This window comes from Pseudoliparis swirei, chromosome 17 (assembly GCF_029220125.1).
Source record: "Pseudoliparis swirei isolate HS2019 ecotype Mariana Trench chromosome 17, NWPU_hadal_v1, whole genome shotgun sequence".
In the NCBI taxonomy this organism is placed as follows: Eukaryota; Metazoa; Chordata; class Actinopteri; order Perciformes; family Liparidae; genus Pseudoliparis; species Pseudoliparis swirei.
Genome location: NC_079404.1, coordinates 2477462 through 2492461, shown reverse-complemented (window position 1 = coordinate 2492461; position 15000 = coordinate 2477462). Strand labels below are relative to the sequence as shown.

The 15000-nt window shown below is 41.1% G+C and overlaps 1 long non-coding RNA gene across 2 annotated transcripts in view; it reads right to left on the bottom strand.

Moving 5' to 3' along the window:
- Positions 1-12542: 12542 nt before the first annotated feature.
- The window catches only part of LOC130207480 (uncharacterized), a 12188-nt gene continuing 9730 nt past the window's right edge, over positions 12543-15000 (bottom strand). For both annotated transcript variants that reach the window (XR_008834295.1, XR_008834296.1), the window contains exon 4: positions 12543-13314. This is a non-coding gene — a long non-coding RNA (uncharacterized LOC130207480). The remainder of the gene's footprint in view (positions 13315-15000) is intronic.

Below are 15000 nucleotides of genomic sequence, written 5' to 3'. Positions count from 1 at the left end.
TCTGATCCTCCTCTGTTCCTCCTCTGATTCTCCTCTGTTTCTCCTCTGTTCCTCCTCTGATCCTCCTCTGTTCCTCCTCTGTTTCTCCTCTGTTCCTCCTCTGTTCCTCCTCCTCTGATCCTCCTCTGTTCCTCCTCTGATCCTCCTCTGTTCCTCCTCTGATTCTCCTCTGTTCCTCCTCTGTTTCTCCTCTGTTCCTCCTCTGTTTCTCCTCTGTTCCTCCTCTGTTCCTCCTCCTCTGATCCTCCTCTGTTCCTCCTCTGTTCCTCCTTTGAGAACTTTTTAAAGAGTCTTGAGTTTTGATCTCAGGGACGACCAAAAATAATAACACTATAGATCAAACGGCTGCAAACTGTTACATTATATTAAAATGATCCTATAAGCATTAAAAAAACTACCTCGAGTCACACGAGGGCTTTAGTCACTAATTAAAGGTCAGAGTCACGACTAAAGTTCACACATCGCTCTATATAGACAATAATATCTAAATGCCATGTGACATGATGTAATCATGTGTATAATTAGCCGCCATCTCTCCTCCCGGCACAGAACCTTCTGGGTCACAGGATCCGGCGCGGCGCCGCCGGGGAGCCGACCCACTTCCTGGTTCCTCTGCAGCGACTCGGTCCCGCTGGTTTATTATAACGAGTCCATCACCTTGACACACAGGTGTGATGTCCTCATATTTCTGCATTACAAAACCTAATCTGGCAACATGTTCAGCGTTTTAAGCCCGTTGTTTGAGTTTTAAAACATGTGTTTCTCTTCTACATGAACGTTGTCTTCCAGTGTAACTGTTCTCCTTCTTTTGTTTCAACAACTTACAGTTTTTACTTCAGCTTACTTGATCATTTTAAGGCAATCGGTTTCCTCACTATTTCTAAGTAATGGGATCTCATTGACTAGTAAAGTTAACTCGTTCTTATTAATACTGCTTACTTAATATAACTTGGATCTTTTAAGTTGTCTGAACGTTCATTTTTTTAAGTTAACCTAACTAATAAGTTTTAAGTTAACGATACTAATGTTTCATGCAATTACACGAGTTGCCTAAACTTAGTTTCTTTTAGCTTTAACAACTTAAAATTATTGAGCTACTTTACTTAGAAATGTTGAGGCAATCGGGTTCCTCCCCTTTTTCAAGTAAAGTCAATTTATTACATTTTACAGTGCAGACGCTCATCGTTTGACCTCCAGCGGTCCTGATGATGACGTCACTGATGATGACATCACTGATGATTCAATTCAATTCAGTTTATTTGTATAGCCCAATTTCACAAATTACAAATTTGTCTCGGAGTGCTTTACAATCTGTACACATAGACATCCCTGCCCCAAAACCTCACATCGGATGATGACGTCACTGATGATGACATCACTGATGATGACGTCACACGTTAGTCTGATTGTTGTCTTCTGTGTTTCTTCATGTTGCTCCATCTTCCACAGCGTGTCGTACGCTAGTTACTTTAGCTGACGTGTTTTAGGCGACTGTGATACGAGTAACATCAATAAACCGTACTCACAGAACAATAAGGGTTCTTGAATGGTTCTTTAAAGGCGTTGTGGTTCTACGAAGAACCATCACCTGCTGGAGAACCTTTGTTTCAGGCCCCATTAAAGGTTATTTGAAGGTCTCTTAAAGGAAATGGTTCTTTAGAGAACCCTGGTTGGAAAGGTTCTTTGAGGAACCAGAAATGGGGCCTTAAAGAACCATGTTTTTAAGGTTCTTCAAGACACATTTTTAGGTTCTTTGAAGAACTCTTTCAGGAAATGGTTCATTAAAGAACCCTGGTTTAAAAGGTTCTTCAAGGAACTAAAAATGCTGCCTTACAGAACCATTTATTGAAGGTTCATTGACACACCTTTATAGGTTCTTTAAGAACTCTTGAAATAAATGTTTCTATAAAGAACCCTGGTTTGAAAGGTTCTTTGTGGAACCAGAAATGGTTCCTTAAAGAACCAATTATTGATATTGAAGGTTCTTTGAGACAGGTTCTTTGAAGAACTCTTTCAGGAAAGGGTTCTTAAAAGAACCCTGGTTTGAAAGGTTCTTTGAGGAACCAGAAATGGTGCCTTGAAGAACTATGTTTTAAGGGTTCTTCGAGACACCTTTATAGGTTCCTTGAAGAACTCCTTAAAGAAATGGTTCTTTAAAGAACCCTGGCTTGAAAGGTTCTTCGTGGAACCATAAATGGGGCCTCAAAGAACCATTTGAAGGTTCTTCGAGACACATTTATAGGTTCTATGAAGAACTCTTTTAGGAAATGGTTCTTTAAAGAACCCTGGTTTGAAAGGTTCTTCAAGGAACCAGAAATGGTTCCTTAAAGAACCATGTTTTAAAGGTTCTTTGAGACACCTTTATAATAACTCTTCAATGAAAAGGTTCTTTAGAGAACCCTGGTTTTTAAAGGTTCTTTGAGGAACCAGAAATGGTTCTTCTTTGGCATCACTCTGAAGAACCATATCCGGTTCCACGTGGCTCCTTCATGTCTCCGTGTGTTGGAGCTTTATTGTAGTTTCATCTTTTCTCCTGGCGGTTGACGCACGATGAAGAAGAATAAAACCACAGAGTCGTGTTTCTACTAGAGTTATATAATTTAAAACCGTCTAAATCACGAGAATGTCGGCCGCTGGCCGCGGCGCATGGAACCGGTTTCCTCCGGTTTCCTCGGGTTGAGTCGACAGCGGAGAGTCATCTCGCTCCCACATTCCCCCCCGAGGCCGCGGCGCTATCTGACTGCTGACACACTCTCTGACAGGTTTTTCCACTCATCTCATCGACAGAGGGAGTCACACACACACACACACACACACACACACACACACACACACACACACACACACACAGAGTTATCGGCGGGGGAAGGAATCAATGGCTCTCTGAGACTGTTCCTCTCTCCTGAAGGAGAGGGATGCGTGTGTGTTGGGATGAATCGAGCGCCGGCGGCTAATCTCCCCCCGAATTAAATCAGACGCGCAATCCGTGTTTAATTTCACGTCCGATGGGATTATAATCCCGGTCCAGTGCTGCTCTCAGAGGGCGAGGAATAGAATATCTTCACGCGAGGCCTCTCGGTGCTACTCTCACAAACACACAGTGTGCACACAGAACAAGTAAGATCACACACACACACACACACACACACACACAGATATGCATCAGATATTAGGGGCTGGGTTCAGGGTCTGATCACAATGGTTTGACCTTTTGGACCCAACAGAACGACGCCGGACCACCTTGATGCCACAGTGAGTCACGCAGAGAGGAATTATTAAACAGGACAAAGGCATGTTGAACCAAGTGTGTGTGTGTGTGTGTGTGTGTGTGTGTGTGTGTGTGGGGGGGGGTTCCAGTGAAACCTCAAGTCTCAAGTGCATGACCTCCGTCTGCACTGCCTCCTACGGGTGCTGTTATCACCCGAGTGAATGAAATGAACCGACACGCTTCTTCTAGAGCACAGGTGTCAAACACAAGGCCCGCGGGCCGAATGGGGCCCGCCACGTCATTTTATGTGCCCCCCCCCCTCCCAACGGCTTGAAGAACACACGATCACCTTTCCTTAAAGACATTTAAGAAAAATATCTTGTGCTTTTATTTTGAAGGTTTCAAATTGAATGGATTTGTGTTTATATTAGAGAAATGCTCTTGTGTACAATATGTCTACAATCAAATAACCAATAATCAAATGCAAAGAGAGTTATTTCACAATATGTTCGGCAGCAGTTTATAAGATAAGATACTTTAAGATAAAATAAGATTAGATAAGATACTTTAAGATAAAATAAGATTAGATAAGATACTTTAAGATAAAATAAGATTAGATAATCCTGTATTCGTCTCTCAGTGACGTTGCAGGTGCTCAGCAGTTAGCAGTAAGAACAATATTTTAAAAAGTAAAAAACAGTATGAAAAATATAATAGCAATATTAAATATACAGATGGAATAAAAGTATATACACGGGAATGATGAAGTCTGTATGCCGCGTTTCAGTTACGCCGGCCCTTTAAGAGGGAGCCGTGATGCTGATGTGACCCAATGACACCCCTCCTCTAGAAGGGCGTGTTCTTTCTTTACATCATTTTATTTTAAGTTTACACATTACTAAATAAATGACATAACAGAAAACAAGCAACTATACGAACAATCAGACGGAAGAACACAGACAGGAATCATCAGAAATCGTCAGAAATCATCAGAAATCATCAGAAATCATCACCATCCTTCAAACTCAACCTCCTATAACTTGTATTTATATCATTCTTACCAACCATTTTATTTTCAATTCATCCAGGATACTTGTCGAAAAGAACACGCGTGTACGAAGAAGTGTGTGTCCTTTGCACACGCGTGTTCTTTTCCAGGTGAGTCAAAGTCAAAGATGATATTTTTAATATTAATATCTAAATGTATTAGAGCTAAAGAATGAGGAAGAGGGCTCCGTGATGACGCGTCGCTCTTCACAGGTGGAGCTCATTTTTTGGGGATAAAGTAACGTGTGACTCAGAAACCATGGAGATGTTCACGCCTCACACGGTGTGTGTGTGTGTGTGTGTGTGTTATGGTGAATCAGCAAGCCGGTCGGTGGTACTTACAGGAAGGACTGTGTGTCATCACCATCATCGGATTAACCTCCTCCCAAATTGAGCCGCTCGACCTCGTGACTCATCATTTTAAGGCTTCTCAAATATGAATGTGATCCTCAAAATATTCCCAAATTCACTCGGTTTATTACTCAATATCTCAATTTAGGACCTTTTATGCTGCGTTGCGTCACAGTCGATTTATACTGTATTGGTTTTCTTCTGTATCGCAGTGTAATGGACCGGCGGACCACAATGCACTCTGTTCAGAAAGACCTTGCAGGTCAGGTACTCGTGTTCACCGTTGGGCCACATCAGCATCATGGCCGCCGCCCTCAATGGGTTGTAACTGTAACCCTGAAGACATGTAACTACTCCCCATACTGTTAAATAACTGGATTTAATTATTGTTTATTCAAGAGTACAAATATTGTACATGCATGTTTGTAAATGTTTAAAAAAATACAAGCCAATTGCTATCAAGAAAAAAGGTAAACTTTAAATTTAATGACATCATGAACATATATATATTATATATATATATATATTCATAATATATATATATATATATTTATGTATTTTATATACCTAATATATAAATATATTATATATTTTAGATATATATATATATTGTATATATATAATATTTATATATAATATTTATATATTATATATATATAAATTATATATATACTGTAAATAATATATATATAAATATTATATATATAATATTTATATATATATATATTATATTTAAATATCTATATATATATACTATATATACATATTATATATATTATATATACTGTAGACACGTAGAGACAGAATGGCATGCTGCTGGTTAGAGACGACCAACAACAGACATATCGGAAGCTCATTCTGCGCATGCGTTAAATGCATTAAAAAGAATGCACTAATTAATCCTGTAATTTAATCATAACGCGTTAACGCGTTATTTTTCACAGCACTAAGCATAAAGTCTAATAATAAATAATAATACTGTAGCGACCCTGTGAAGTGGCTGTCAATCACAGTGTGGCACCGTGCGTGCTGGTCGACGGGGCGTGCCTGTGATTGGCGGAGTAGAGGGGAGGCGGGGTTAACCTGCCGGAAAAGGGGAGTTAAGGGTGGTTGACGGGAACCGCTGTTGTTGACGTTCGAGCTGCCGAGAGGAGCACGCTGTCTGTGTTGGTGGATGCCCAATAAAGTGAGGATTAATAACGTCGTCCCGTCTCCGTGTCATCAGTGCCATAACGTCCGAGACGTTACAATACATCGTGCATTGAACAGACAGCGATGTGTAATCAGGTCCTTTGGCAGCCAGGAGCTGCGTCGCGTGGACCCAAGATGGCGGATCTGCAGTTGGTGTTCAGAGGGCCACCCGTTCACGGCGCTTCAGAAGCTACCGGTCCGACGGCGTGTCGGTGTGGCTGGAAACGGCACTGCAACTCATTTCTCTGCACTGCTGCAGTACAGGTGGAATTAAAGTAACACCAAAAAAGGTCCAAATCATCCTAACAGTACTTCGGTACAAAGCCCTAATCCGAGTGGACCTTACCATTACCCACAATGCTCCGGGGTAGTCAACTCAGCCACATCAAAAAGCAAATAACTTTCAAACTAAAGCATTGGGAAATGTGCGGACGGTTTCTGTGAAGTGACCGTGAGCTCTGGAATATATCACACATCAACAACAGCAAAAAAATGTAAAAATTTGCACCGTGACTGAGAACGGTGGTTCCTTGCACTACTATAAATAGCCCTGGAACACATTGTCATATTGTAGTTCAGCCAGGGTGTCAGTTTGTCGCTGCTCAGGAGGGCCTGTACGCACATACCCACGGGAGGCATCCAGGGCTCAGGCAACGGCATCGGAGCCCGAGCCCTACCTGCGAGCATGGCTATAGGGAGCGTGCAGCGGCGACATTGGCCTCCAGGGGCGGCAGATTGGCCCCTACAGCGCATGTGGTGTAATTGCAGGTCGAGTGCGAGCCGAGGGTTTAAAGAAGCCTCTCGAGAGTAGTACGGGATCCACTGAGTAAGAAACAACTGAGGCTGAACACTGTTTTTTAACTTAAAAAAAAAATGCAAATACTTTTATCGTATATATATTATGAAAAAATAAGAAATAAAATATATATTAAATTTTTATTATTTATTTATTTCTTCATTTTAGATTCCCCCCCCCATGCAAATACTTTTATAGTATAAATAAATAATACACGTGTTTCTATACTTTTTTTCTTCCACATATATGTTTTATATATATATATATATATTATGTATATATACATATATATTCGTATATATATATATATATATTAGGGCTGTGAAACGATTAAAAATTGTAATCAAATTAATCACAGGTTTCTGTGGATTAATCATGATTAATCACATATTACCGATATTCTCGGTATATTTTTGTGAGAACATAAAGATTGATGACAAAAGACGGATATATACATTAATACGACAAATTTCCCCTTGGGGATTAATAAAGTATATATCTATCTATCTATCTATCTATCTATAGAGCATATTCACGTGACGTCAGAATCTCAATCGCGCCATCTTGGGGTCCCACTCATTAAATGTCAGAAGAAGTTGACCTGGCTATCGTGTCCGCTGTTTGATTATGCGAGAGCCCAGCAACCTCGTGTCCTTCTGCATTACCAAAGAAAGATTTCAGCGGTTGGAATTGAATATTCGCAACGCTTTTTTACCTGATTTTACTCGCTCAACACTTTGTGGTTAATTCGCTAGTTACCAGCACATAGCCCGGTCACATTCCTGTAAAACAGTTTTCATTTCCGCTATCGACCATGGGACATTACCAACTATTTCTGCGTTATACTTGTTGTGGAAATACCACAAATATCGGAACATCCAGCGCCCCGTGTCTGGGTTCATACTATGATCCGTAGTCACAGCTCCGCCTCCAGGACGAGTGTCTGATGAAGCCGCTTCCAGCTCCTTCAGGACCAGCAGTGACTGTTTGGCTGGCCGTGCTGATGCTGTTCCCATGGAGCCAGTGTTTTATTTTACCTTGAAATGAATCACAGAGTAAAGGCAGACATCGCCCGACGGAGTTGCCATGTTCATGGCTTCCTCCCAAGTTTCCATCCACAGTTCCTTTTGCGCAAGTGAAACATTGATTTTCGCTCGGCGAAAAAAGCAAAAAGAGATTATTGACGAGAGTGTCAATGGAAACGTGCCCACAACCCGATGTGTCAACAGAAACACATGAGAACAGTCCTGACGCTCAGACGCCGAGTGAAGCCGAAGTAGATGCATGACAAGTTGAAGTAATAGCCTCTTGTTGAGCTGATAAACCCATATTCTGAATCATTAGTCCATCCAACAATGAGGCACAGAACTATAATCACAAGGCACACCGCTTTGAACTGAAATCGCGAGACGGAGATCGGAGTCGTGTTAACGCGACACGAGAGACAGAATGACATGCTGCTGGAGAGACGACCAACAACAGACGGATTGGAAGCTCATTCTGCGCATGCGTTAAATGCGTTAAAAAAATTAACGAATTAATCCTGTAATTTAATCATAACGCGTTATTTTTCACAGCACTAATATATATATATTTTATATATACAGGACTGTCTCAGAAAATTAGAATATTGTGATGAAGTTCTTTATTTTCTGTAATGCAATTAAAAAAACAAAAATGTCATGCATTCTGGATTCATTACAAATCAACTGAAATATTGCAAGCCTTTTATTCTTTCAATATTGCTGATTATGGCTTACAGCTTAAGAAAACTCTAAAATCCTATCTCATAAAATTTTAATATTTCCTCAGACCAAGTAAAAAAAAAGATTTATAACAGCTGAGTGTTTGTCAAGGCTCAGGAAACCCTTGCAGGTGTTTCGAGTTAATTAGACAATTCAAGTGATTTGTTTAATACCCTACTAGTATACTTTTTCATGATATTCTAATATTTAGAGATAGGATATTTGAGTTTTCTTAAGCTGTAAGCCATAATCAGCAATAAATCAGAATAAAAGGCTTGCAATATTTCAGTTGATTTGTAATGAATCCAGAATGCATGACATTTTTGTTTTTTTAATTGCATTGCAGAAAATAAAGAACTTCATCACAATATTCTAATTTTCTGAGACAGTCCTGTATACTGTATATTACAAGGGCCACATGAAATGACGTGGTGGGCCGGATATGGTCCGCGGGCCTTGTGTTTGACACCTGTGTTGTACATCCAGAGGAGAATCAGCGTTTACGGCCTCGGGTCGGGACGCTTTGTTCTCTCCCACTTTCATAAAGTTTGAGATTAGACCGTTTCCCGACAAAGACGTGTCGCAATCCTTCTTTTTACCGCGAAGTCACTTCCTCCTCCCGTTCGGTGTGAAACGTGTTCCCGTGTGACACAACGTTGTGTGATCGTCAGGACAATAAAAGGAACAAATTAAGTTTGGCCGTTGAGGCCCATAACAGCCCAACCCTGCATCTCTGTGTCATCTATGCATGCAGAAGTCTTCTGATTATGACTTGTTTATGACACTGGAATAAATAACCACATCTGGTTCCTTGGACATTGCCAGGTCAGCCCTGAGTGAACTGTAGATGTCTGAACCGTCCGACTCCAGCTCAGGGCGGCCTCGAGGCCTCAGGTGTGACGGAGCCTCCTCGTTGCTTCACTAACGCCGTGGAAACGACCACGAAAACCCACCGCGGGGGCGTCTCGCTCTTCAGGCTCGAGAGCAAGTATATCACCAGAAAAAGAACAAATGAATTACACAGAAGCAGGAACTAAATGATTAGAATCGTTCACGTTTGTTTTGCTTCATCCTCTTTTCTCTTGCTTCACTCAGACAGTTTGGAGCAACTACGACAAAAAGAGAACGTGACTATATATATATACATATATATATATATAAATATGTATATATAAATAATATATATATATTATATATATGTATATATAAATATAATATATATATATAATATATATATATGTATAGATATAAATATAATATATATATATTATATATATATAATATACATGTATATATATATAATATATGTAATATATATATATAATATATATATATATATATATGTATATATCAATATAATATATATATATTTAATATATATATGTATATATATAAAATATAATATATATATATTATATACATGTATATATAAATATTATATATATATATTTTCATAATATATATATATATGTATATATATATATATATGTATATATAAATATAATATTTATATTATATATATATATATTTATATACATGTTCATGGTGTCATTAAAGTTAAAGTTTACCTTTTTTCTTTTTAGCAAGTTGTCGATGTGTCTGGCTTCCTGTGCAGCATGTTATACATTACATTACATTACATGTCATTTAGCAGACGCTTTTATCCAAAGCGACTTACAATAAGTGCATTTCAACCTAGAGTACAAACTAAGAACAACAAGAATACAGGAAGTAACATTTCCTCAACATAGTCGAACTACAAAAGTACCATAAGTAAGTGCTATTTAAGTGCCACTGAAGTGCAAATCTGTGTTTTAATCCAGATATAGTCGGAAAAGGTGTGTTTTCAGTCTCCGACGGAAGATGTAGAGACTTTCTGCTGTCCTGATGTCAGTGGGGAGCTCGTTCCACCACTGAGGAGCCAGGACAGCAAACAGTCTGGATTTCGAGTGATTAGCTCGAGGTGCAGGAGTCACAAGTCGATTGGCTGTTGCCGAGCGGAGCGAACGTGCCGGGGTGTACGGTGTGACCATATCCCGGATGTAGACGGGGCCCGATCCGTTCAGAGCACGGTACGCCAGAACCAGTGTTTTGAAGCGGATGCTGCTCCACCGGTAACCAGTGAAGAGAGCGGAGGAGCGGAGTGGTGTGGGTGAATTTCGGGAGACTGAAGACCAGTCGAGCTGCTGCATTCTGGACGAGCTGCAGAGGTCGGATGGCCTTAGCGGGTCGACCAGCCAGGAGGGAGTTGCAGTAGTCGAGGCGTGAGATGACCAGAGCCTGGATCAGAACCTGCGCCGCCTTCTGAGTAAGAAGAGGCCGTATTCTCCTGATGTTGTGCAGCATGTACCTACAGGAACGCGTCGTCGCAGCGATGTTGGCCGTCAGGAGAGTTGACTGTCTAGTGTCACCCGAGGTTCCTGGCAGTCAGGGTAGGGGCCAACACAGAGCTGTTGAAGGTGGTAGTCAGGTCATGGGTGGGGGAGCCTTTCCCTGGAAGGAATAGTAGCTCGGTCTTGTCAGGGTTGATCTTCAGGTGGTGAGCAGACATCCACTGAGAGATGTCAGTCAGACAGGCAGAGATTCGTGCCGCCACCTGTGTTTCGGCCGGTGGAAACGAGAAGATCAGTTGGGTGTCATCAGCATAGCTATGGTAGGAGAAGCCATGCGAACGAATGACAGAGCCGAGAGAATTTGTGTACAGAGAGAAGAGGAGGGGACCCAGGACGGAGCCTTGAGGAACCCCATAGTGAGAGGACAAGGATCAGACACAGATCCTCTCCAAGTTACCCGGTAGGTGCGGTCTTTAAGGTAGGAAGAGAAAAGAGCGAGTGCAGTGCCTGAGATCCCCAGGTCCTGAAGAGAAGAGATCAGGATCTGGTGGTTCACGGTGTCAAATGCTGCAGAAAGGTCGAGAAGGATAAGGACAGAGGAGAGAGAGGCTGCTCTAGCAGTGTGAAGCTGCTCAGAGACAGCAAGGAGGGCAGTCTCAGGTGTCAAACACAAGGCCCGCGGACCAAATCCGGCCCGTCACTTAATCAACCTTTCCTTAAAAAGAATTCCTGTGCTTTTACTTTGAAGGTGCCTTCACAACAAACGAGAAGCGAACTCTCGCTTGTAAAAACTTGTAAAAACTTTAAATAAAATGATTGACAGAAAGAAAGTTAAAGTCGCACACAGCTGCTGGACGGTGGACTTGTCGGTTTATCTGTACAGTTGATGTTCAGTCTTTATAAAGAGCTTTTTATTCCCTTTCAAATGAAATATAATGATCCTAAAAGTGTCTTCTGTTTGGCAAAGAGAAGCTCGGCCCTCGTTGCCGGGGTTCTTTCACCCCCCAAGATGTGACCTCCAGTCCAACTGGCGTGTGCACAGTGACGTTCTGTTTCTTCTGTGTTATTATTATTATTTTGGGGGGTTTATTTAAAGTCGAAGGCTTCACTCGACTCGCGCGTTGGGCCTCGGCCGTAACCGCTGCACCGGGTTCCTGCCTCGCGAGCTGGGGCAGCAGGTGACGGTGAGCGGGGTAATGATGTGGAACGCTGTGCTCCGGAGAGAGGGGTGAGAGTGAGGGAGAGAGGGGTGAGAGGGAGGGGAGGGGGGGGGGGGGTGTAGCCGTGACAGCTGTCACATCGTAACAACGAGAGGGGGGGGGGGGGCTCCCTCACAACACAGCTGCCACAGGACTGTCACTCAGGACCTCCCCTCATCTGGACTGGATAGACGGGGGCTTCTGGTCAGCTTGGACTCTGCGGGGCCTTTCAGAAGTTGGCTAAGTGAGATACACAATCCACTGAAGGCGCCCTTGGGGAATCATTTGGGCTAAAACTGAATAATTTACCGAATCAGACGATGGCGTGTCGTACAGGACCACCTGGTCAGGAGACCCCAGATCGGTTAGAAAGTGGCCAAACAATACAAACTGGCACAGTAGCATTTGATTTAATGGGTTTCTTCAACCTGAAAGGTCCTCTAGTGTCCGATGAAGAAGAGCAACACTGCCCCCTGGTGGTGGTTAACGAGTATTACATCAGGGAAATAAGTTGAAATCTATGGAGAAGTAGAATATTTACAAACCACAAAATTATACACATACAGTATGTTAATAAACAAGCTTCCTTTTGTGTGTTTATTTGAACATATATGTTTATTATTCTTTTTCATTGACAGGCTTTATTGGTACGAGGATGGTTCATTCCAATAGTCAGACCATTTATTTGTTTTTATTTTATTTAAATTTATTGAACCAGGAAAAGCCTCATGGAGAGAAAAAAAATCTCCTTCACAAGAATGTCCTGCAGGAGAACATTAAACACAGTTTCAGACATTCAACATAAAACAGTGACAGACAATAAAATAACATAAAAATAAAGATTTTTTATTTTAAAGTAAAAAACCCAAACTAAGACGCAAGTCATCGTATCCCAGTTCACACAGGTGCATTGTGTAAAGCAATGTAATCTAATTCTAATAGTCAGACACATTGATGTGGACATGCTTCTGTTTTTAGTTTTTAAGGGTTTAAGTCTCATATTCTAATTTGTATAAAAGGACTAAAAATAATCGGAATTCAATATTCCAAATATTACACTGTAAAACATGTAATAAACCCCTGTTTTTATTCCTGATTTGTTCTTTTCGTATGTTGTGACGATTAAACTGGAATATGTTGCCCTGTGTTTCAGGTCTTTATGTTAACAACAACAACAACAACAACAAAAGAGACCTGATACAAGAACGAAACATTTCATCGAGAATACAGTTAAGCCACCAGAACACGTGATTTTGGTAAAAGAAAAGAAGAAGAAGACCAAACTCAACTTCCTGTCAGTGGATACAAACATCAGGAGGTGCGGGATGCAGATTTTGGAGGCAGGTCGATGACGTGTTCTGACAGCGTTGATCTCTACCGCCCTCTGCTGGAGGAAAGCGGCACTGCAGGTGTAATATATTGTATTCCTTCACGAGTCTGTCCACTGAAATCGTCACGGAGAAAAGAAAAAGAGGACATTTACATATTATTAGGGGAAGTTTTTAACCCACTGACTGAAATCTAGGAGCATTTAAAAAAGAATTGGGTGACACTTTTTGAAACTTGTGAAATAACATTTAACCTTTGTTCCAAAAAAATAAATATATTTATTTAGGCTTAAAGGATATAAGCTATTGGCATAAAAATGACAATAATAAGACTATTAGGCAATAATAAGACTATTAGGTAATAATAAGGCTATTTGGCAGTAATAAGACTATTAGGCAGTAGTCTGCAGATTCAAAGTGTTTTCTTATTTTTTTTGGAACAAAAAACAAACAGAAAACATAAATCAGACAATCATATTCAATTAAACAAATATTAACAATTATAACTTATTTCTTTATTTTTTATCATTCAAAATGATATTTATAGATTTTTTGTGTATACCTAGTACAGGTAACACAGATCGGACACACAACAAAGAACAAAAACAAAACGCTATTAAATTATCATACTTATCGGGCATCTGTGGCCCTTCTAGTGATATCAGGGGCAACATTACACTTCTTCGGGGCAGTTTTGCCCTTTGCCCCAGTGTATTTCAAACGTGTCTGATAAATGAACTTTATTTGAAGTGTTTAACCACTTTAATTTCCGGTTAATAGTAACTGTTCTGATCCGATTCCGTGTGTCAACAGAGCGGACGCAAGAGCTCAGTTATGATCCTGAAGAGCAAACATCCGTCAGCCTCAAGATGGAACGGTTTCATCCTGCTCGGTCCGGCCGGGCCTCCAGTGGACGTCAATTAAGCCTCGCTGCGCCGGGACATTTACATAAGGCTCTGGAGAGCAGCACAGAGCGAGGGCTGTTTCCCTTTTTGGCTGCAGAAGCCGTTCCCTAGATACACACAGGCCTGTTTTCAGAGCACCTTCAGGAGCTTTGTGTTTGACAAGCAGCAGAAGAAGAAGAAGAAAAAAGAGCCCTAATCCCCCCCGGTTTATATTTAGTACAGCGAGTCTGAATGTGGGGGCTTGTCCGCTTGACATATCGCCAGTTATGGTTTGAATGAACAGGGAGAACCTGTGTCTGTGGCTGGGTGAAAGGCTTCGGGGCTGTGACACACGACTATTTCTGAGTAGATCTTAATTTACTGCCCCCCCCCCCCCCCTCCCTCCCCATGGCTTTGAGACACAGCGGCTTTGTCATTGAAGATAGTTTAAGTCGTAACTCCCTCTAGATGGCAGTGAGACTGACACTATCATCCTGATACTGGATTGTGAGGATTGACAATATTTTGTGGGTCCAACACTCAGATATCGGCGTGAAATCCTTTGATTCTGGAAATAAATGTCAGTAAAGAAGCGAGAGAGAGAAGTGTAAAGGGTGAAATAAGCTTAACGCCAAAAGGATAAAGACGGGAAAGTGGGAGTTAACCCTCCTATTATCTTTGGGGTCAATTTGACCCCATTCAATCTTTAACGATTGACATCATTTTTTTTGCTTCATATTTCACGACTTTTACAAATTTATTGGGGACAACTGGGAAAACATCAAATTCACATGATATGTTTTCAATGTCCTGAACACAACTTGTACACATCGGTGTTCTTTGGGGTCAATTTGACCCCAGGCTGTTTTTCACTGTGTAAAACATATAAGAACTAGAACGGGCACTCGGTAGAGCGCA